Source organism: Macaca fascicularis, chromosome 7 (assembly GCF_037993035.2).
Source record: "Macaca fascicularis isolate 582-1 chromosome 7, T2T-MFA8v1.1".
NCBI lineage: Eukaryota > Metazoa > Chordata > Mammalia > Primates > Cercopithecidae > Macaca > Macaca fascicularis.
This window is the reverse complement of record NC_088381.1, coordinates 53,875,488-53,897,395: the sequence shown is the minus strand read 5'-3', so window position 1 is coordinate 53,897,395 and position 21,908 is coordinate 53,875,488. Positions and strand designations below refer to the sequence as shown.

The 21,908-nt window shown below is 39.9% G+C and overlaps 1 protein-coding gene across 24 annotated transcripts in view; it reads left to right on the top strand.

The window, feature by feature from the left end:
* Positions 1-21,908, top strand: part of SCAPER (S-phase cyclin A associated protein in the ER) — a 557,109-nt gene that overhangs the window by 300,867 nt on the left and 234,334 nt on the right. The window lies entirely within an intron of this gene.

The following is a 21,908-nucleotide window of genomic DNA, read 5'->3' as shown; positions in this document are numbered from 1 at the left end:
GGTTGCCTGTTCACTCTGATGATAGTTTCTTTTGCTATGCAGAAGCTCTTTAGTTTAATTACATCTCATTTTTGTCAATTTTGTCTTCTATTGCCATAGTTTTTGATATTTTAGTCATGAATTCTTTGCCCACGCCTGTGCCTGAATGGTATTGCCTAGGTTTTCTTCTAGGGCTTTTATGATTTTAGACCTTACATTTAAGTCTTTAATCCATCATGAGTTAATTTTTGTATAAGGTGTAAGGAAGGGGTCCAGTTTCAGTTTTCTGCATATGGCTAGCCAGTTTTCTCAACACCGTTAATTAAATAGGGAATCCTTTCCCTCTTTCTGGTTTTTGTCAGGTTTGTCAAAGATCAGATGGTTGTAGATGTGTGGCATTATTTCTGAGGGCTGTGTTCTGTTCCATTGGTCTATATCTCTGTTTTGGTACCAGTACCATGCTGTTTTGGTTACCGTAGCCTTGTAGTATAGTTTGAAGACAGGTAGCGTGATGCCTCCAGCTTTGTTCTTTTTGCTTAGGATTCTCTTGGCTATACAGGCTCCTTTTTGGTTCCATATGAAATTTAAAGTAGTTTTTTCTAATTCTGTGAAGGAAGTCATAGGTAGCTTGATGGGGATAGCATTGAATCTATAAATTACTTTTGGCAGTATGGCCATTTTCACGATATTGATTCTTCCTATCCATGAGCATGGAATGTTTTTCATTTGTGTGTGTCCTCTCTTACTTCCTTGAGCAGTGGTTTGTAGTTCTCCTTGAAGAGGTCCTTCACATCCCTTGTAAGTTGTTTTGCTACTTATTTTATTCTCTTTGTAGCAATTGTGAATGGGAGTTCACTCATGATTTTATTCTCTGTTTGTCCATTATTGGTGTATAGGAATGCTTGTGATTTTTGCACATTGATTTTGTATCCTGAGACTTTGCTGAAGTTGCTTATCAGCTTAAGGAGATTTTGGGCTCAGACAATGGGGTTTTCTAAATATACAGTCACGTCATCTATAAACAGACAGTTTGACTTCCTCTCCTCCTATTTGAATACCCTTTATTTCTTTCTCTTGCCTGATTGTCCTGGCCAGAACTTCCAATACTATGTTGAATAGGAGTAGTGAGAGAAGGCATCCTTGTCTTTGCTGGTTTTCAAAGGGAATGCTTTCAGCTTTTGCCCATTCAGTATGATCTTGTCTGTGGGTTTGTCATAAATAGTTCTTATTATGTTGAGATACGTCCCATCAATACCTAGTTTATTGAGAGTTTTTAGCATGAAGGGGTGTTGAATTTTATCAAAGACGTTTTCTGCATCTATTGAGATAATCTTGTGGTTTTTCTCATTGGTTCTGTTTATGTGATCGATAGTACTGATTTGTGTATGTTGAACCAAGCTTGCATTCCAGGGATGAAGCCGACTTGATCATGATGGATAAGCTTTTTAATGGGCTGCTGGATTCAGTTTGCTAGTATTTTATTGAGGATTTTCCCATCGGTGTTCATCGGGGATATTGGCCTGAAATTTTGTTTTTTTGTTGTGTCTCTGCCTAGTTTTGGTATCAGGATGATGCTGGCCTCATAAAATGAGTTAGGGAAGAGTCCCTGTTTTTCTATTGTTTGAAGTAGTTTTAGAAGGAATGGTACCAGCTCCTCTTTGTACCTCTGGTAGAATTTGGCTTTGAATCCGTCTGGTCCTGGGCTTTTTTTTTTTTTTTTTTTGGTTGGTAGGCTATTACTGCCTCAATTTCAGAACTTTTTATTGGTATATTCAGGTTTTCTTCTTCTTTCTGCTTTAGTCTTGGGAGGGTGTATGTGTCCAGGAATTTATCCATTTCTTCTAGATTTTCTAGTTTATTTGCATAGAGTTGTTTATAGTATTCTCTGATGGCAGTTTGTATTTCTGTGGGATAAGTGGTAATATCTTCTTTATCATTTTTTATTGTGCCTATTTGATTATTCTCTCTTTTCTTCTTTATTCATCTGGCTAGTAGTCTATTTATTTTGTTAATCTTTTTAAAAAACCAGCTCCTGGATTCACTGATTTTTTTTTTTTGAAGGGTTTTTCGTGTCTCTGTCTCCTTCAGTTCTGCTCTGATGCTAGTTATTTCTTGTCTTCTGCTAGCTTTTGAATTTGTTTGCTCTTGCTTCTCTAATTCTTCTAATTGTGATGTTAGGGTATTGATTTTAGATATTTCATGCTTTCTCCTGTGTGCATTTAGTGCTATAAATTTCCCTCTAAACACTACTTTGGCAGTGTCCCAGAGATTCTGGTACATTTTGTATTTGTTCCCATTGATTTCAAAGAACTTACTTATTTCTGCCTTAATTTTGTTATTTACCCAGTACTCATTCAGGAGCAGTTTTTTCAGTTTCCATGTAGTTGTGCAGTTTTGAGTGAGTTTCTTAATCCTGAGTTCTAATTTGTTTGCCTTGTGGTCTGAGAAACTGTTATGATTTCTGTTCTTTTGCATTCACTGATGAGTGTTTTACTTCCAATTATGTGGTCAGTTTTAGAATAAGTGTGATGTGGTACTGAGAAGAATGTATATTGTGTTGATTTGGGGTGGAGGGTTCTGTAGATGTCTATTAGGTCCACTTAGTCCAGAGCCGAGTTCAAGTCCTGAACATCCTTGTTAATTTTCTGTCTCGTTGATCTAATATTGACAGTGGGGTGTCAAAGTCTCGCACTATTATTGCGTGGGAGTCAAAGTCTTTTTGTACGTCTCTAAGAACTTGCTTTATGAATCTGGGTGCTCCTGTATTGGTTGTATATATATTTAGGATAGTTAGCTCTTCTTGTTGCATTTATCCCTTTACCATTGTGTAATGCCCTTCTTTGTCTCTTTTGATCTTTGTTGGCTATAAGTCTGTTTTATCAGAGACTAGGATTGCAACTCCTGCTTTTCTTTTGCAATTTGCTCGGTAGATCTTCCTCCATCCCTTTATTTTGTGCCTATTTTTGTCTTTGCACATGAGATGGGCCTCCTGAATACAGCACACCAGTGGTTCTTGACTCTATCCAATTTGTCAGTCTGTGTCTTTTAATTAGGGCATTTAGCCCATTTACATTTAAGGTTAATATTGTTATGTGTGAATTTCATCCTATCATTATTATTCTAGCTGGTTATTTTGCTGGTTAGTTGATTCAATTTCTTCATAGTGTTGATGGTCTTTACAGTTTGATATGTTTTTGCAGTGGCTGGTACCAGTTTTTCCTTTCCATATTTAGTGCTTCCTTCAGGAGCTCTTATAAGGCAGGCCTGGTGGTGACAAAATCGCTCAGCATTTGCTTGTCCGTAAAGGATTTTATTTCTCCTTTGCTTATGAAGCTTAATTTGACTGGATATGAAATTCTGAGTTGAAAATTCTTTTCTTTAAGAATGTTGAATATTGGCCCCTACTCTCTTCTGGCTTGTAGGGTTTCTGCAGATAAATCTGCTGTTAGTCTGATGGGCTTCCCTTTGTGGATAACCTGACCTTTCTCTCTGGCTGCCCTTAACATTTTTTTCCTTCATTTCAACCTTAGTGAATCTGATGATTATGTGTCTTTGGGTTGCTCTTCTAGAGGAGTATCTTTCTGACGTTCTCTGTATTTCCTGAGTTTGAGTGTTGGCCTGTCTTGCTAGGTTGGGGAAGTTTTCATGGATAATATCCTGAAGAGTGTTTTCCAACTTGGTTCCATTCTCTCTGTCACTTTCAGGCACACCAATCAAATGTAGTTTTGTTCTTTTCACATATTCCCATATTTCTTGGAGGCTTTTCTCATTCCTTTTTTTCTCTAATCTTGTCTTCATGCTTTATATCATTTAGTTGATCTTCAGTCTCTGATGTCCTTTCTTCCGCTTGATTGATTCAGCTATTGATACTTGTGTATGCTTCACGAAGTTCTTGTGCTGTGTTTTTCAGCTCCATCAGGTCATTTATGTTATTCTCTAAACTGGTTATTCTAGTTAGCAATTCCTCTAACCTTTTTTCAAGGTTCTTAGCTTCCTTGTGTTCGGTTATAAGATGCTCTCTTTAGCTCAGAGGAATTTGTTATTACCCACCTTCTGAAGCCTACTTCTGTTAATTTGTCAAACTCATTCTCCATCCAGTTTTATTCCCTTGCTGGCAAGGAGTTGTGATCCTTTGGAGGAGAAGAGGCCTTCTGGTGTTTGGAATTTTCAGCCTTTTTGCGCTGGTTTTTCCTCATCTTCCTGGATTTATCTACCTTTGGTCTTTGGTGTTGCTTACCTTCGGATGGGGTTTCTGTGTGAATGTCCTTTTTGCTACTGTTGATCATATTCCTTTCTGTTTGTTAGTTTTTCTTCTAACAGGACCCTCTGCTTCAGGTCTACTGGAGTTTGCTGAAGGTCCACTCCAGACCCTGTTTGCCTGGGTATCACCAGTGGATGCTGCAGAACAGCAAAGATTGCTGCCTGTTTTTTCCCCTGAATGCTTTGTCCCAGAGGGGTACCCACCAGATACCAGCCAGAACTCTCCTGTATGAGGTGTTTGTTGACCCCTGCTGGGAGGTGTCTCCCAGTCAGGAGGCACGGGGGTCAGGGACCCACTTGAGACCGTAGTTTGTCCTTTATTTGAGCTCGAGCACTGTGCTAGGAGATCTGCTGCTCTCTTCAGAGCCAGCAGGCTGGAACATTTAAGTCTTCTGAAGCCGTGCCCTCAGCCATCCCTTCCCCCAGGTGCTCTGCCCCAGGGAGATGGGAGTTTTATCTATAAGCCCCAGACTGGGGCTGCTGCCTTTCTTTCAGATATGCCCTGCCCAGAGAGGAGTCTAGAGAGGCAGTCTGGCTACAGGAGCTTTGCTGAGCTGTGATGCCTCCACCCAGCTCGATCTTCCCAGTTGCTTTGTTTACGCTGTGAAGGGAAAATTGCCTACCCAAGCCTCAGTAATGGCAGGCACCTCTCCCCACACCAAGCTCAAGCTTCCCAGGTCGACTTCAGACTGCTATGCTGGCAGCAAGAATTTCAAGCCAGTGGATGTTAGCTTGTTGGCCTGTATGGGGGTGGGATCTGCTGAGCAAGACCACTTGGCTCCCTGGCTTCGGCCGCCTTTCCAGAGTAGTGAATGGTTCTGTCTCAGTGGTGTTCCAGGCGCCACTGGGGTATTAAAAAAAAACTCCTGCAGCTAGCTCACTGTCTGCCCAAATGGCCACCCAGTTTTGTGCTTGAAACCCAGGGCCCTGGAGTCATAGGCACCCGAGGGAATCTCCTGGTCTGCGGGTTGCGAATACCTTGGGAAAAGCATAGTTTCTGGGCTGGAGTGCACCATTCCTCAAGGCACAGTCCCTCAAGGCTTCTCTTGGCTAGGGGAGGGAGTTCCCCAAACGCTTGTACTTCCTGGGTGAGGCAACACCCCACCCTGCTTTGGCTCGCCCTCCATGGGCTGTACCCACTGTCTAACCAGTCCCAATGAGATGAGCCAGGTACATCTATTGGAAATGCAGAAATCACCCGCCTTCTGCGTTGATCTCGCTGGGAGCTGCAGAATGGAGCTGTTCCTTTCGGCCATCTTGCCAGTCACCAAACGTTTTTTTAGAAAGGACCAGGTTGTGAACATTTTAGGGTTTATGGGCCTAAAGTGAGGGTCTATATTTAAGGCTTTGTGAGTCTCACTTATTCAACTATCTATCTTTGTAGCATAAGGGGGTCACAGAGAATACGTAAATGAATTTGTGTGACCATGTTCAAATAACATTTTATTTGAGCAGTGGGCTGTAGTTGGCCTAACGCTGCTTTAACAATTACATAAAGTCATAACTGAAATGCCTCTTTATTTCTAAAATATTTTCCTTTCCTCTAAGATACCATTTTTAAAATATTTTAATTTCATTCCTAAGTATTACCTATTTTTATATACCTATATATAGAACCTAAATAACCTATATATTACTTATACATCTCTGCATATATATAACATAGATATTATATATATAATCGATAGATAAATAGATAGATAGATAGATAGATACACATTTTTTGAGACACATGGTCTCACTCTGTTGCCCAGAGTGGGGTGCAATGGTACAATCTCACCTCACTACAGCCTCAAGCTACCAGGCTCAGGCAGTCTACCCACCTCAGCCCCCCAAGTAGCTGGGACTACAGGCACGTGCCACCCTGTCTAGATAATTTTTGTATTTTTTGTAGATATGGGATTTTGCCATGTTGCCCAGACTGGTCTCAAACTGCTGAGCTAAAGCAGTCCACCCACTTTGGCCTCCCAAAGTGCTGGGATTATGGGCATGTGAAAAAAAAAGCAAAAATTAGCCAGACATGGTGACATGTGCCAGTAATCCCAGCTATTCAGAAAGCTGAGGTGGGAGAATTGCTTGAGCCCAAGAGGCTGAGGCTGCAGTGAGCCATGATTGCACCTCTGCACTCTAAACTGGGCAACAGAGTGAGACCCTGTCTCAGAAAATATATATATATATAAAGAATATTCTGTAATATATTCAACAACTACCCTATTGTTGCCCATATACGTTTTTCCCCTTTCTATTGTTTTTGTTATTGCCACAGACAAGAACTTTGTTTATATGACATTGTATATATGTAATTTTGCAGGGCAGAAAACCAAACTGGCCTCCTAGGCATGCAACCCTGCACTCAGAAGGGTTCCACACTGTAGACTAGTGCTATCTTGAAATTGTTAATACATTTGAATGAAGGACCCTGCATTTTTCTTTTTCTTATTTTGTATAAATTTAAGGGTTGAGGTACAAGTGCAATTTTGTTACAAAGATATATTTCATAGGGGTGTAGTCTGGGCTTTTAGTGTATCTATCACTGATATAATGTTCATTATACCCATTAAGTCATTCTCATCATTCACCACCCTGCTTGCAGTTATGATTCTTCATTGTCTATCCTCTATGTCCATTGTCCACACTCTTATGTCCATGTGTACACATTATTTAGCTCCCACTTACAAGAAAGAAGATGCAGTATTTGTCTGTTTCTGAATTATTTCACTTAAAATAATGGCCTTCACTTCCACCCATGTTGCTGCAAACATACATGATTTCATTTTTTAAATGACTGAATAGTATTTCCTTGTGTGTATGTATCACATTTTCTTCATCCAGTCATCTGTTGATGGACGCTTAAGTTGATTCCTTATCTTTCCTGTTGTGAATAGTGCTGTGATAAACATACAAGTGCAGCTATCTTTTTGATAAGATGATTTCTTTTCCTTGGGGTAGATATCCAGTAGTGGTATTGCTGGATCAAATGGCAGTTCCATTTGTAGTTCTTTGAGAAATACTCATTCTGTTTTCCATAGAGGTTGTACTATTTACATTCCCACCAACGTTCTATAGGTATTCCCTTTTCTCTGCATCCCCATCAACATCTGTTTTTTTGTCTTTTTAATAATAGCCATGCAAATTATGTACCCACTCTTGCTTAGAAATGAAAAATTTTGGGCCAAAGGCTATGTGCATTCTGATTTTAATAGAACCTTGCAGTTTTTATAGTATGTTTATACTCTGCCAACAGTTATGACAGTTCTCTTTCCCTCAAATAGGATGCTATTGAAAAAAATACATTTTCCATGTTTTCATAGGCTGTTTATTCAAATATATAAACTTGTGTTTTACTTCATGAGTTAAAAATCAGACTTAATTTTCACCCAACCTCCATTTCCAACTTACAACATAAAATTCTATCTAGTCACACTCTTGAAAATGGCAGATAGGAGGCAGGACTAAATTGCAGGTCCCACTTGGATAGACAGAGCAGTGTGTGGAGACTTGCATTGTGAACTTTTGCTCCACGAACTACTGCAGGAATATACCAGGAAAGCTGAGAGAACCTACAGACCCTCTGAAGGAAGTAGATTGCTCCTACAGGACCTGGGAGACAGTCCAAATACAGTGAGTGCCCAAATTGTGAAAGTGGGAAAGGAGGATGGTCCACCCCCAAACACACACAGGGGAACCTGAAGTTCCAGATCATGGGGGAAGGATTTGACCTTACCTAGAGCTGAGTCATTTTAGAGAGCAGCGTGAAATACAGGGGTAGAGGAGGCTGCGGGAGAACCCCTGTGGGCTCTCTGGTCCCCCGGGGAAGCCATTTTTGACTTGTCTCACAAGGGTCCTTCCAGAGGGCTGCCATAGAAACTGGGAAAAGACCACAGGGAGAAGGAAACCTCCAGCAGAACTTTGTAACAATTCCAACCAAACGCGAAGTCTCCTGGCCAGAACTTGAGGGAGAGCATGAATCCGGTGTTCAGGCTCAACAGGCAAGGAGGTGTGAAAGCCCTCCTTGCTTTCTCAGCGGGGAGGCTGGTAGCCTCAGGCACGTTCTCAGCTCAGCTCGCCCACTGCCTGGAAACAAACTTAGTGCTGTCCCAGGGCACAGTGGGAGTGACACCAGTCTTTTGGGTTGCATGGGAGCTTGGTAAGGCCTGTGACTGCCAGCTTTTCCCCACTTCCCTGACAACCTGTATGACACAGCAGAGACAGCCATAATCCTCCTGGGAACATAACTGCATTGTGGCAGCAAGCCCCACCCAAGGAGAATCTGAGTTTAGACACGCCTAACCCTGCCCCCACCTGATGGTTCTTCCCTAGCCACCCTGGTAGCTGAAGACAAAGGTCATATTCTGTTGGCTGTTCTTGGGCCCCACTCACTGCCAGATCCTCCCCTGCTACTACAGCTGATTCTCTCTTGAAAATGCTACCTCCTGACAGGAGGCCAACCAACACAAAACTAGTGTATTAAATGACTACAACTAAGGACCCTTACAGAGTCCATTTCATTCCCTTGCCATCTCCACGGCTGGCATCCACGGCTGAGAGACCTGAAGAAAGTTCACATTACAGATATCTGTGCAGACACCCCCCAAGTACCAGCCTGGAGCCTGGTAATCCTGCTGTGTGGCTAGATCCAGAAGAGAACAGTCATTACAGTTCAGCTCTCAAGAAGCCACATCCCTGGGAAAAGACGGAGAGTACTACATCAAGGGAACAGCCCATGGGACAAAAGAATCTGAACAGCAGCTTTGAGTGCCAGATCTTCCCTCTGACATAGCCTACCCAAATGAAAAGGAACCAGAAAAACAATTCTGGTAATATGGCAAAACAAGGTTCTTTAACACCTCCACCAAAAAATCACACTAGCTCACCAGCAATGAATCCAAACCAAGAAGAAATCCTTGATTTGCCTGAAAAGGAATTCAGAAGGCCAATTATTAAGCTAATCAAGGAGGCATCTGAAAAAGGTGAGCTCCAATTTAAGGAAATAAAAAAAAGATAGAAGATATGTGGGGGAAAATCTTCAGTGAAATAGATAGCATAAATAAAAAACAATGACAGCTTTAGGAAATAAAGGACACAGAGAAATGCAAAATGTACTGGGAAGTGTCAGCAATAGATCTAACAAGCAGAAGAAAGAACTTCAGAGCTTGAAGACAAGGTTTTAAAATTAACCCAAGTCAACAAAGACAAAGAAAAAAGAATTTTAAAAAATGAACAAAGCCTCCAAGAAATTTGGGATTATGTTAAATGACCAAACCTAAGAATAATTGACATTCTGAGGAAGACAAGAAGTCTAAAAGTTTGGAAGACATATTTGGGGGAATAATCAAGGAAAACTTCCCCAGCCTTGCTACAGATCTAGACATCCGAATACAAGAAGCTCAAAGAATACCTGGGAAATTCAACACAAAAAGATCATTGCCTAGGCACATTGTCATCAGGTTAACTAAAATCAAGACGAAGAAAAGAATCTTAAGAGCTATGAGGTAAAAGCACCAGGTAAACTATAAAGGACAACCTATCATTTTAACAGCAGATTTCTTAGCAGAAACCCTGCAAGCTAAAAGGGATTAGGGCCCTATCTTCAGCCTCCTTAAACAAAACAATTATGAGCCAAGAATTTTGTTTCTTAATGTAAATCACGAGTTAATGGGTGCAGCACACCAACATGGCACATGTATACATATGTAACAAACCTGTACCTTGTGCACATGTACCCTAGAACTTAAAGTATAATAAAAAAAAAGAAAAATAACCCATACGTCCTTGCTTCTGAGATTATTAGTGAATAGTCTATGTTCCTACTACTAATCATATAAATATTTTTAGCAAAATGAAATAAATGAATACAAATTCATAAATATTTTCAACCAAAAAAAAAAATTTGTTTCCAGTGAAACTAAGTTTAATAAGGAAAGATACAGCCCTTTTCAGACAAACATGCTGAGAAAATTTGCCACTACCAAGCCCTAAAAGCACTGCTAAAAGGAACTCTAAATTTTTTTTTTTTTTTTTTTTTTTTTGAGATGGAGTCTCACTCTGTTGCCCGGGCTGGAGTGCAGTGGCGCAATCTCAGCTTACTGCAAGGTCCGCCTCCCGGATTCACGCCATTCTTCTGTCTCAGTCTCTTGAGTAGCTGGGACTACAGGCGCCCGCCACCATGCCTGGCTAATTTTTTGTATTTTTAGTAGAGACAGGGTTTCACCATGTTAGCCAGGATGGTCTTGATCTCTGACCTCGTGATCTGCCTGCCTCAGCCTCCCAAAGTGCTAGGATTATAGGCGTGAGCCACCGCACCTGGCCAAGGAGTTCTAAATCTTGCAACAAATCCTAGAAACACATCAAAACAGAACCTCTTTAAAGCATACATCTCACAGGACCTATAAAACAAAAATACAATTTAAAGGACAAACAAGTTATACAGGCAACCAACAGCACAAATGGATAGTACCTCACATCTCAATACTCATGTCAAATGTAAATGGCCTAAATGCTCCACTCAAAAGATACAGAATTGCAGAATGGGTAAGAATTCACTAACCAAGTATTGCTGCCTTCAAGAGACTCACCTAACTCATAAGGACTCACATAAACTTAAGGTAAAGGGGTAGAAAAAGACATTCCATGCTAATGGAAACCAAAAGCGAACAGGAGTGGCTATTCTTACGTCAGACACAACAAACTTCAAAGCAACAGCGGTTAAAAAAGACAAAGAGGGACATTATATAATGATGAAAGACGTACAATAGGAAAATATCACAATCCTAAACATATATGCACCTAACCCTGGAGTTCCTATATTTATGAAACTACCACTACTACTACTACTACCACCACCTAAGAAATGAGAGAGACAGTAGCACAGTAATAGTGGGGGACTTCATTACTCCACTGACAGCACTAGACAGGTCATGAAGACAGAAAGTCAACAAGGAAACCATGTATTTAAACTATACCCTAGAACAAAGGGACTTAACAGATATTTCTACCCAACAGCCACAGAATATACATTCTATTGGTCAGTTGCATGGAACTTTCTCCAAGATAGACCATATGATAGGCCACAAAACAAGTCTCAATAAATTTAAGAAAATTGTAATTATATCATGTACTCTCTCAGACCACAGTGGAATAAAATTGGAAATCAACTCCAAAAGGAATGTTCAAAACCATACAAATACATGGAAATTAAATAACCTGCTCCTGAATGATCATTGGATCAACAATGAAATCAAGATGGAAATTAAAATATTCTTTGAAATGAAAAATAACAGTGACACAACCTATCAAAACCTCTGGGATACAGCAAAGGCGGTGCAAAGAGGAAAGTTCATAGTCTTAAATGCCTTCATGAAAAAGTCTAAAAGAGCACAAATAGACAATCTAAGATCACACACCTCAATGAACTAGAGAAGCAAGAACAAACCAAACCCAAACCCAGCAGAAGAAAAGAAATAACCAAGATAAGAGGAGAAGTAAATGAAATAGAAACCAAAAAAAAAAAAAAAGATATATATATATATATATATATATATATATATATATATACACACACACACACACATACACAACAGATAAATGAAACAAAACGCTGGTTCTTTGAAAAGATAAATAAAATTAATAGACCATTAATTCTATTGATTGGGAAGATCCAAATAAGCTCAATCACAAAACGGGAGATATTACAACTGACACCACAGAAATACAAAAGATCATTCAAGGGTACTATGAACACCTTTACGTTCATAAACTAGAAAACCTAGAGGAGATGGATACATTTCTGAAAAGATACAACCCTCCTAGCTTAAATCAGGAAGAATTAGAAAGCTGAACAGACAAATAACAAGCAGCGAGATTTAATGGTGATTTTAAAAATTACCAACAACAACAGAAAAGTCCAGGACCAGACAGATTCACAGCTGAATTCTATCAGACATTCAAAGAAGAATTGGTAGCAATTCTAGTGACAATGTTCCACAAGATAGAGAAAGAGGGAATCCTCCCTAAATCATTCTGTGAAGCCAGTATCACCCTAATATCAAAACCAGGAAAGAACCTAACAAAAAAGAAAACTACAGACAAATATCCCTGATGAACAGACCAATATCCCTGATATATAGTAGACTTCAGCATCTGATTTTGGTATCCATCTGGGGATAGTGAAACCATCCCCAAACAAATACCAAGGGTGACTGTATATGTAATACACACACATGCATTTATATACCCATATATATGTATGCATGTGTATATACACATATATTTATTTTCTAGCTCTGTTCAATGACAAGGCATGAAAAGAATGCCCAACTCAGTAGCAAAGAGCAGCTCTAGTGCTCATTGATTTGGGGTTTGAAATACCTTTTCTCAGTAAAAGAAACAAGAACTTCTTGGGGAAATGGCTAATTCCTGATCTGAATGACTAAATATAGCCCTAAATTTATTTGATTAATTCCAGATATGAATGTCTAAAAATAGCTCTAAATTTAGACCATGTACCTTCCAAATAGAGGAGATGAAAAGTTAATGAATTTATATCTTCCTATCCATTATGCTAAAGAACAATCTTAGTTCCTAAATGGACCAAGTATCTTTTCTTGTACTTTTACAAATCTTCTAAATGATCCTAGTGGACCACCCCACCATCCCAAGCAGACTTAACTGTGATAAAAGTTAGGTAAAAGTTAGGAATCCTGGGAGAGATACTTTTACGTTTCACATTTACCAATGACAGACTTGAGCTTAGAGTTGCTGAAATTTGTTCCAGTTTTAAGAAGAAAATATTTGATCTTACAGCATTATTCACAAAGCCATTTATCTGACAGATACTTCTCATATTCCTGGGTTGGGAGTTACAATGCCTTCACTTCTCCTTTTTATGCTAGAAAAATTATCTGCCAGAAGGAATCAAAATAAAAGTTTCTGTGTTAAAAACTGCACTCTCTAAGCAGCTCCTGTTTTTGCACTGTGAGGAAAATATAGCTCTCAGAGCTTGACTTCTCTGACATTCTATAATTATTTATTGCATGAATTAAAATCTAGTGCTTTTTTTCTTGACAGGGACTGTTTTATTTGTTGTATATCTGTGAAGGCAGGGAATGAGATGGGTGTAGCTCATATTACCAAAGCATCACTTTGATTTGGCATTCTTCCTTGAAGGATAGGATCAGAATTGATTTACCTCAGGGTGAAATACAAGCCTCTTGTATTCTGTGAATTAAAATGGTCCTTGTGCCTCCCTCAGTACTGATTTTCAGTCAAATGTCAGCATTCTTGGTAAGAATAGTGCTAAATTCATATATACCTGTTGCTGTGGCTGGATATTTAGTTACATGGTACGCAGACATTGGCTACTTACCTATCACACAGTGAAGTTCACTGCCAATCATCTTCCACATAAGGTCAGTAACTTTAATTGGATGTGACTCTAGCCCATATTTGATTGGAAGGTAAAAGAAGTATGCTGCCATTACTCTTTTTTTTTATTTTTAATATTCTATTTTTCCATTTGTTAGATTGAGATATACTATCAGTGAATAGTAGTAATAGTTGACCATTTATTGAATGTCTACTTTAGTGTGTGGTGTCAGGATTGTCATAGTAATCATTTCGAACCTCCTAAAGCTCTGAAAGGAAATATATATTGTCCTGACTTTTAAGATGAAGAAACTGAGATTCAGAGAAGTTAAATAACCTCCCCAGGGTTTATACACATGGTATGTGCTGGAGCCAGAATTCAAGTATAGGTACTTCTGATTTTAGAGTTTTTATTTCTATTCTTTGACTTATCAAAGTAAGCTTCATGTAAGTAGCTGAGGCTTAAACTGAAGTTCACCAGTGCCTTTTTCAGTTGCATTTGTTGTTGTATTCTTTGAAAAATTTTAACGTTTACATAAATTTTTAGTTGAAATTGTATTCTAGGAATATAGTCTTTTGTGAATAGAACTTTCTTATTTAAATTGAGGCTGGGCATGGTGGGCTCACACCTGTAATATTACCAAGCACTTTGGGAGGCTGAGGTAGGAGGATCACTTGAGCCCAGGAGTTCAAGAACAGTGTGGGCAACATAGTGAGACCCTGTCTTTTCAAAAAAAAAAAAAATTAAAAATTAAATTGACTAATATGGTATGATCGCAAAAGCATAAGATTTGAAGATTAAAGGCTTAGGTTTCAAGTTCTATAGTACATTTTACCAACTGTATGACCTTGGGAAGGTCACCTAACTATCTTGAGCCTTAGATTTTGCATTTTTTTAGTTTTAATTTTTGTGGGCACATAGTAGGTATATATGTTTATGGGTACATGAGATATTTTGATACAGGTATATAATGCATAATCACTTCAGGGTAAATGGGATGTCCATCACCTGAAGCATTTATCCTCTCTTTGTGTCACAAACAATCCAATTATACTCCTTTAGTTACTTACAATAAATTGTTGACCTTAGTCACTCTGTTATGGTATCAAATACTAGATCTGATTCATTCTATCTAACTATATTTTTGTACTTATTAATGACTCCCACTTCCCCACTACCCTTCCCAGCCTCTGATAACCGTCAATCTACTCTCTGTCTCCATGAATTCAGTTGTTGTAATTTTTAGCTCCCAAACATAAGTGAAAACAAGGAAAGTTTGTCTTACTTCACCTGGTTTATTTCATTTAACATAATGACCTCCAGTTCCACATGTGTTGTTGCAGATGCTAAGATCTCATTCCGTTTTATTGGTGAATATATTCCATTCTGTATATATACCACGTTTTCTTTATCAGTTTATCTCTTGGTGGACACTTAGGTTGCTTCCAAATCTTGGCTGTTATGAATAGTGCTGCAATAAACATAGGAGAACAGATACCTCTTCGATATACTGATTTTTCTTTTGGGTATATACCCACCAGTGGGATTGCTGGATCATATGGTAGCTCTGTTTCTAGTTTTTTGAGAAACCTCGAAACTGTTCTTCATAGTGGTTTTACTAATTTATAGTACATTCCCACCAATAGTGCATGAGGGTTCCCTTTTCTCCACATCCTCACCAGCATTTGTTATTGCCTTTTGGATAAAAGCCATTTTAACGGGGGTGAGATGATATCTCATTGTAGTTTTGATTTGCATTTTTCTGTTATCAGTGATGTTGAGCACCTTTTCATACACCTGTGTGCCATTTGTATGTCTTCTCTTGCGAAATGTCTATTCAGATCTTTTGCCCATTTTTAAATTAGATTATTAGATTTTTTTTTTCCCACAGAGTTCTTTGAGCTCTTATATATTCGGGTTGTTACACCGTTGTCAGATGGATAGTTTGTAAATATTTTCTCCCATTCTGTGGGTTGTTTCTTCCTTTGTTGATTCTTTCCTCTGCTGTGCAGAAGCTTTTTAACTTGATGTGATCCCATTTGTCCATTTTTTGCTTTGGTTGCCCATGTTTATGGGATTACACTCAAGATTTTTTTTTCTTTTATTTATTTATTTATTTATTTATTTATTTATTATACTTTCAAGTTGTAGGGTACATGTGCATAACGTGCAGGTTTGTTACATATATATACTTGTGCCATGTTGGTGTGCTGCACCCATCAACTCGTCATTTACATCAGGTATAACTCCCAATGCAATCCCTCCTCCCTCCCCCCTCCCCATGATAGGCCCCGGTGTGTGATGTTCCCCTTCCTGAGTCCAAGTGATCTCATTGTTCATTTCCCACCTATGAGTGAGAACATGCGGTGTTTGCTTTTCTATTCTTGTGATAGTTTGCTAAGAATGATGGTTTCCAGCTGCATCCATGTCCCTACAAAGGACACAAACTCATCCTTTTTGATGGCTGCATAGTATTCCATGGTGTATATGTGCCACATTTTCTTAATCCAATCTGTCACTGATGGACATTTGGGTTGATTCCAAGTCTTTGCTATTGTGAATAGTGCCGCAATAAACATACGTGTGCATGTGTCTTTATAGCAGCATAATTTATAATCCTTTGGGTATACACCCAGTAATGGGATGGCTGGGTCATATGGTACATCTAGTTCTAGATCCTTGAGGAATCGCCATATTGTTTTCCATAATGGTTGAACTAGTTTACAATCCCACCAACAGTGTAAAAGTGTTCCTGTTTCTCCACATCCTCTCCAGCACCTGTTGTTTCCTGACTTTTTAATGATCGCCATTCTAACTGGTGTGAGATGGTATCTCATTGTGGTTTTGATTTGCATTTCTCTGATGGCCAGTGCTCTCTGATGAGCATTTTTTCATGTGTCTGTTGGCTGTATGAATGTCTTCTTTTGAGAAATGTCTGTTCATATCCTTTGCCCACTTTTCGATGGGGTTGTTTGTTTTTTTCTGGTAAATTTGGTTGAGTTCTTTGTAGGTTCTGGATATTAGCCCTTTGTCAGATGAGTAGATTGCAAAAATTTTCTCCCATTCTGTAGGTTGCCTGTTCACTCTGATGGTAGTTTCTTTTGCTGTGCAGAAGCTCTTTAGTTTAATGAGATCCCATTTGTCAATTTTGGCTTTTGCTGCCATTGCTTTTGGTGTTTTAGACATGAAGTCTTTGCCCATGCCTAGGTTTTCCTCTAGGATTTTTATGGTATTAGGTCTAACATTTAAGTCTCTAATCCATTTTGAATTAATTTTCGTATAAGGAGTAAGGAAGGGATCCAGTTTCAGCTTTCTACTTATGGCTAGCCAATTTTCCCAGCACCATTTATTAAATAGGGAATCCTTTCCCCATTTCTTGTTTCTCTCAGGTTTGTCAAAGATCAGATGGCTGTAGATGTGTGGTATTATTTCTGAGGACTCTGTTCTGTTCCATTGGTCTATATCTCTGTTTTGGTACCAGTACCATGCTGTTTTGGTTACTGTAGCCTTGTAGTATAGTTTGAAGTCAGGTAGCGTGATGCCTCCAGCTTTGTTCTTTTGACTTAGGATTGTCTTGGAGATGCGGGCTCTTTTTTGGTTCCATATGAACTTTAAAGCAGTTTTTTCCAATTCTGTGAAGAAAGTCATTGGTAGCTTGATGGGGATGGCATTGAATCTATAAATTACCTTGGGCAGTATGGCCATTTTCACGATATTGATTCTTCCTATCCATGAGCATTGTATGTTCTTCCATTTGTTTGTGTCCTCTTTTATTTCACTGAGCAGTGGTTTGTAGTTCTCCTTGAAGAGGTCCTTTACATCCCTTGTAAGTTGGATTCCTAGGTATTTTATTCTCTTTGAAGCAATTGTGAATGGAAGTTCATTCCTGATTTGGCTCTCTGTTTGTCTGTTACTGGTGTATAAGAATGCTTGTAATTTTTGCACATTAATTTTGTATCCTGAGACTTTGCTGAAGTTGCTTATCAGCTTAAGGAGATTTTGGGCTGAGACAATGGGGTTTTCTAAATATACAATCATGTCATCTGCAAACAGGGACAATTTGACTTCTTCTTTTCCTAACTGAATACCCTTGATTTCTTTCTCTTGCCTGATTTCCCTAGCCAGAACTTCCAACACTATGTTGAATAGGAGTGGTGAGAGAGCGCATCCCTGTCTTGTGCCAGTTTTCAAAGGGAATTTTTCCAGTTTTTGCCCATTCAGTATGATATTGGCTGTGGGTTTGTCATAAATAGCTCTTATGATTTTGAGGTACGTTCCATCAATACCGAATTTATTGAGCGTTTTTAGCATGAAGGGCTGTTGAATTTTGTCTAAGGCCCTTTCTGCATCTATTGAGATAATCATGTGGTTCTTGTCTTTGGTTCTGTTTATATGCTGGATTATGTTTATTGATTTGCGAATGTTGAACCAGCCTTGCATCCCAGGGATGAAGCCCACTTGATCATGGTGGATAAGCTTTTTGATGTGTTGCTGAATCCGGTTTGCCAGTATTTTATTGAGGATTTTTGCACTGATGTTCATCAGGGATATTGGTCTAAAATTCTCTTTTTTTGTTGTGTCTCTGCCAGGCTTTGGTATCTGGATGATGTTGGCCTCATAAAATGAGTTAGGGAGGATTCCCTCTTTTTCTATTGATTGGAATAGTTTCAGAAGGAATGGTACCAACTCCTCCTTGTACCTCTGGTAGAATTCAGCTGTGAATCCATCTGGTCCTGGACTTTTTTTGGTTGGTAGGCTATTAATTATTGCCTCAATTTCAGAGCCTGCTATTGGTCTATTCAGGAATTCAACTTCTTCCTGGTTTAGTCTTGGAAGAGTGTAAGTGTCCAGGAAATTATCCATTTCTTCTAGATTTTCCAGTTTATTTGCGTAGAGGTGTTTATAGTATTCTCTGATGGTAGTTTTTATTTCTGTGGGGTCGGTGGTGATATCCCCTTTATCGTTTTTAATTGTGTCGATTTGATTCTTCTCTCTTCTTTATTAGTCTTGCTAGTGGTCTGTCAATTTTGTTGATCTTTTCAAAAAACCAACTCCTGGATTCATTGATTTTTTGGAGAGTTTTTTGTGTCTCTATCTCCTTCAGTTCTGCTCTGATCTTAGTTATTTCTTGCCTTCTGCTAGCTTTCGAATGTGTTTGCTCTTGCTTCTCTAGTTCTTTTAATCGCGATGTTAGAGTGTCAATTTTAGATCTTTCCTGCTTTCTCTTGTGGGCATTTAGTGCTATAAATTTCCCTCTACACACTGCTTTAAATGTGTCCCAGAGATTCTGGTATGTTGTATCTTTGTTCTCATTGGTTTCCAAGAACATCTTTATTTCTGCCTTCATTTCGTTATGTACCCAGTAGTCATTCAGGAGCAGGTTGTTCAGTTTCCATGTAGTTGAGCGGTTTTGATTGAGTTTCTTAGTCCTGAGTTCTAGTTTGATTGCACTGTGGTCTGGGAGACAGTTTGTTATAATTTCTGTTCTTGTACATTTGCTGAGGAGTGCTTTACTTCCAATTACGTGGTCGATTTTGGAGTAAGTACGATGTGGTGCTGAGAAGAATGTATATTCTGTTGATTTGGGGTGGAGAGTTCTATAGATGTCTATTAGGTCTGCTTGCTGCAGAGATGAGTTCAATTCCTGGATATCCTTGTTAACTTTCTGTCTCGTTGATCTGTCTAATGTTGACAGTGGAGTGTTGAAGTCTCCCATTACTATTGTATGGGAGTCTAAGTCTATTTGTAAGTCTCTAAGGACTTGCCTTATGAATCTGGGTGCTCCTGTATTGGGTGCATATATATTTAGGATAGTTAGCTCTTCCTGTTGAATTGATCCCTTTACCATTATGTAATGGCCTTCTTTGTCTCTTTTGATCTTTGATGGTTTAAAGTCTGTTTTATCAGAGACTAGTATTGCAACCCCCGCTTTTTTTTGTTCTCCATTTGCTTGGTAAATCTTCCTCCATCCCTTTATTTTGAGCCTATGTATGTCTCTGCGTGTGAGATGGGTCTCCTGAATACAGCAGACTGATGGGTCTTGACTCTTTATCCAGTTTGCCAGTCTGTGTCTTTTAATTGGAGCATTTAGTCCATTTACATTTAAGGTTAAGATTGTTATGTGTGAACTTGATCCTGCCATTATGATATTAACTGGTTATTTTGCTCGTTAGTTGATGCAGTTTCTTCCTAGCCTCAATGGTCTTTACATTTTGGCATGTTTTTGCAATGGCTGGTACCGGTTGTTCCTTTCCATGTTTAGTGCTTCCTTCAGGGTCTCTTGTAAGGCAGGCCTAGTGGTGACAAAATCTCTAAGCATTTGCTTATCTGTAAAGGATTTTATTTCTCCTTCACTTATGAAACTTAGTTTGGCTGGATATGAAATTCTGGGTTTAAAATTCTTTAAGAATGTTGAATATTGGCCCCCACTCTCTTCTGGCTTGGAGAGTTTCTGCCGAGAGATCTGCTGTTAGTCTGATGGGCTTCCCTTTGTGGGTAACCCGACCTTTCTCTCTGGCTGCCCTTAAGATTTTTTCCTTCATTTCAACTTTGGTGAATCTGGCAGTTATGTGTCTTGGAGTTGCTCTTCTCCAGGAGTATCTTTGTGGCGTTCTCTGTATTTCCTGGATTTGAATGTTGGCCTGCCCTACTAGGTTGGGGAAGTTCTCCTGGAGGATATCCTGAAGAGTGTTTTCCAACTTGGTTCCATTTTCCCCCTCACTTTCAGGCACCCCAATCAGACGTAGATTTGGTCTTTTTACATAATCCCATACTTCTTGCAGGCTTTGTTCATTTCTTTTTCTTCTTTTTTATTTTGGTTTCTCTTCTCGCTTCATTTCATTCATTTGATCCTCAATCGCAGATACTCTTTCTTCCAGTTGATCGAGTCGGTTACTGAAGCTTGTGCATTTGTCACGTATTTCTCGTGTCATGGTTTTCACTTCTGTCAGTTCGTTTATGGCCTTCTCTGCATTAATTACTCTAGCCATCAATTCTTCCACTTTTTTTTCAAGATTTTTAGTTTCTTTGCGCTGGGTACGTAATTCCTCCTTTAGCTCTGAGAAATTTGATGGACTGAAGCCTTCTTCTCTCATCTCATCAAAGTCATTCTCCGTCCAGCTTTGATCCGTTGCTGGCGATGAGCTGCGCTCCTTTGCCGGGGGAGATGCGCTCTTGTTTTTTGAATTTCCAGCTTTTCTGCCCTGCTTTTTCCCCATCTTTGTGGTTTTATCTGCCTCTGGTCTTTGATGATGGTGATGTACTGATGGGGTTTTGGTGTAGGTTTCCTTGCTGTTTGATAGTTTTCCTTCTAACAGTCAGGACCCTCAGCTGTAGGTCTGTTGGAGATTGCTTGAGGTCCACTCCAGACCCTGTTTGCCTGGGTATCAGCAGCAGAGGCTGCAGAAGATAGAGTATTTCTGAACAGTGAGTGTACCTGTCTGATTCTTGCTTTGGAAGCTTCCTCTCAGGGGTGTACTCCACCCTGTGAGGTGTGGGGTGTCAGACTGCCCCTAGTGGGGGATGACTCCCAGTTAGGCTACTCAGGGGTCAGGGACCCACTTGAGCAGGGAGTCTGTCCGTTCTCAGATCTCAACCTCCGTGTTGGGAGATCCACTGCTCACTTCAAAGCTGTCAGACAGAGTCGTTTGCGTCTGCAGAGGTTTCGGCTGAGTTTGTTATTGCCCGTCCCCAGAGGTGGAGTCTACAGAGACAGGCAGGTTTCCTTGAGCTGCTGTGAGCTCCACCCAGTTCGAGCTTCCCAGCAGCTTTGTTTACCTACTTAAGCCTCAGCAATGGTGGGCGCCCCTCCCCCAGCCTCGCTGCTGCCTTGCTGGTAGATCACAGACTGCTGTGCTAGCAGTGAGGGAGGCTCCGTGGGTGTGGGACCCTCCCGGCCAGGTGTGGGATATGATCTCCTGGTGTGCCTGTTTGCTTAAAGCGCAGTATTGGGGTGGGAGTTACCCGATTTTCCAGGTGTTGTGTGTCTCAGTTCCCCTGGCTAGGAAAAGGGATTCCCTTCCCCCTTGTGCTTCCCAGGTGAGGCAATGCCTCGCCCTGCTTCAGCTCTTGCTGGTCGGGCTGCAGCAGCTGACCAGCACCGATCGTCTGGCACTCCCCAGTGAGATGAACGCAGTACCTCAGTTGAAAATGCAGAAATCGGCCGGGCGCAGTGGCTCACGCCTGTAATCCCAGCACTTTGGGAGGCCGAGGCGGGCGGATCACAAGGTCAGGAGATCGAGACCACGGTGAAACCCCGTCTCTACTAAAAATACAAAAAATTAGCCGGGCGCGGTTGTGGGCGCCT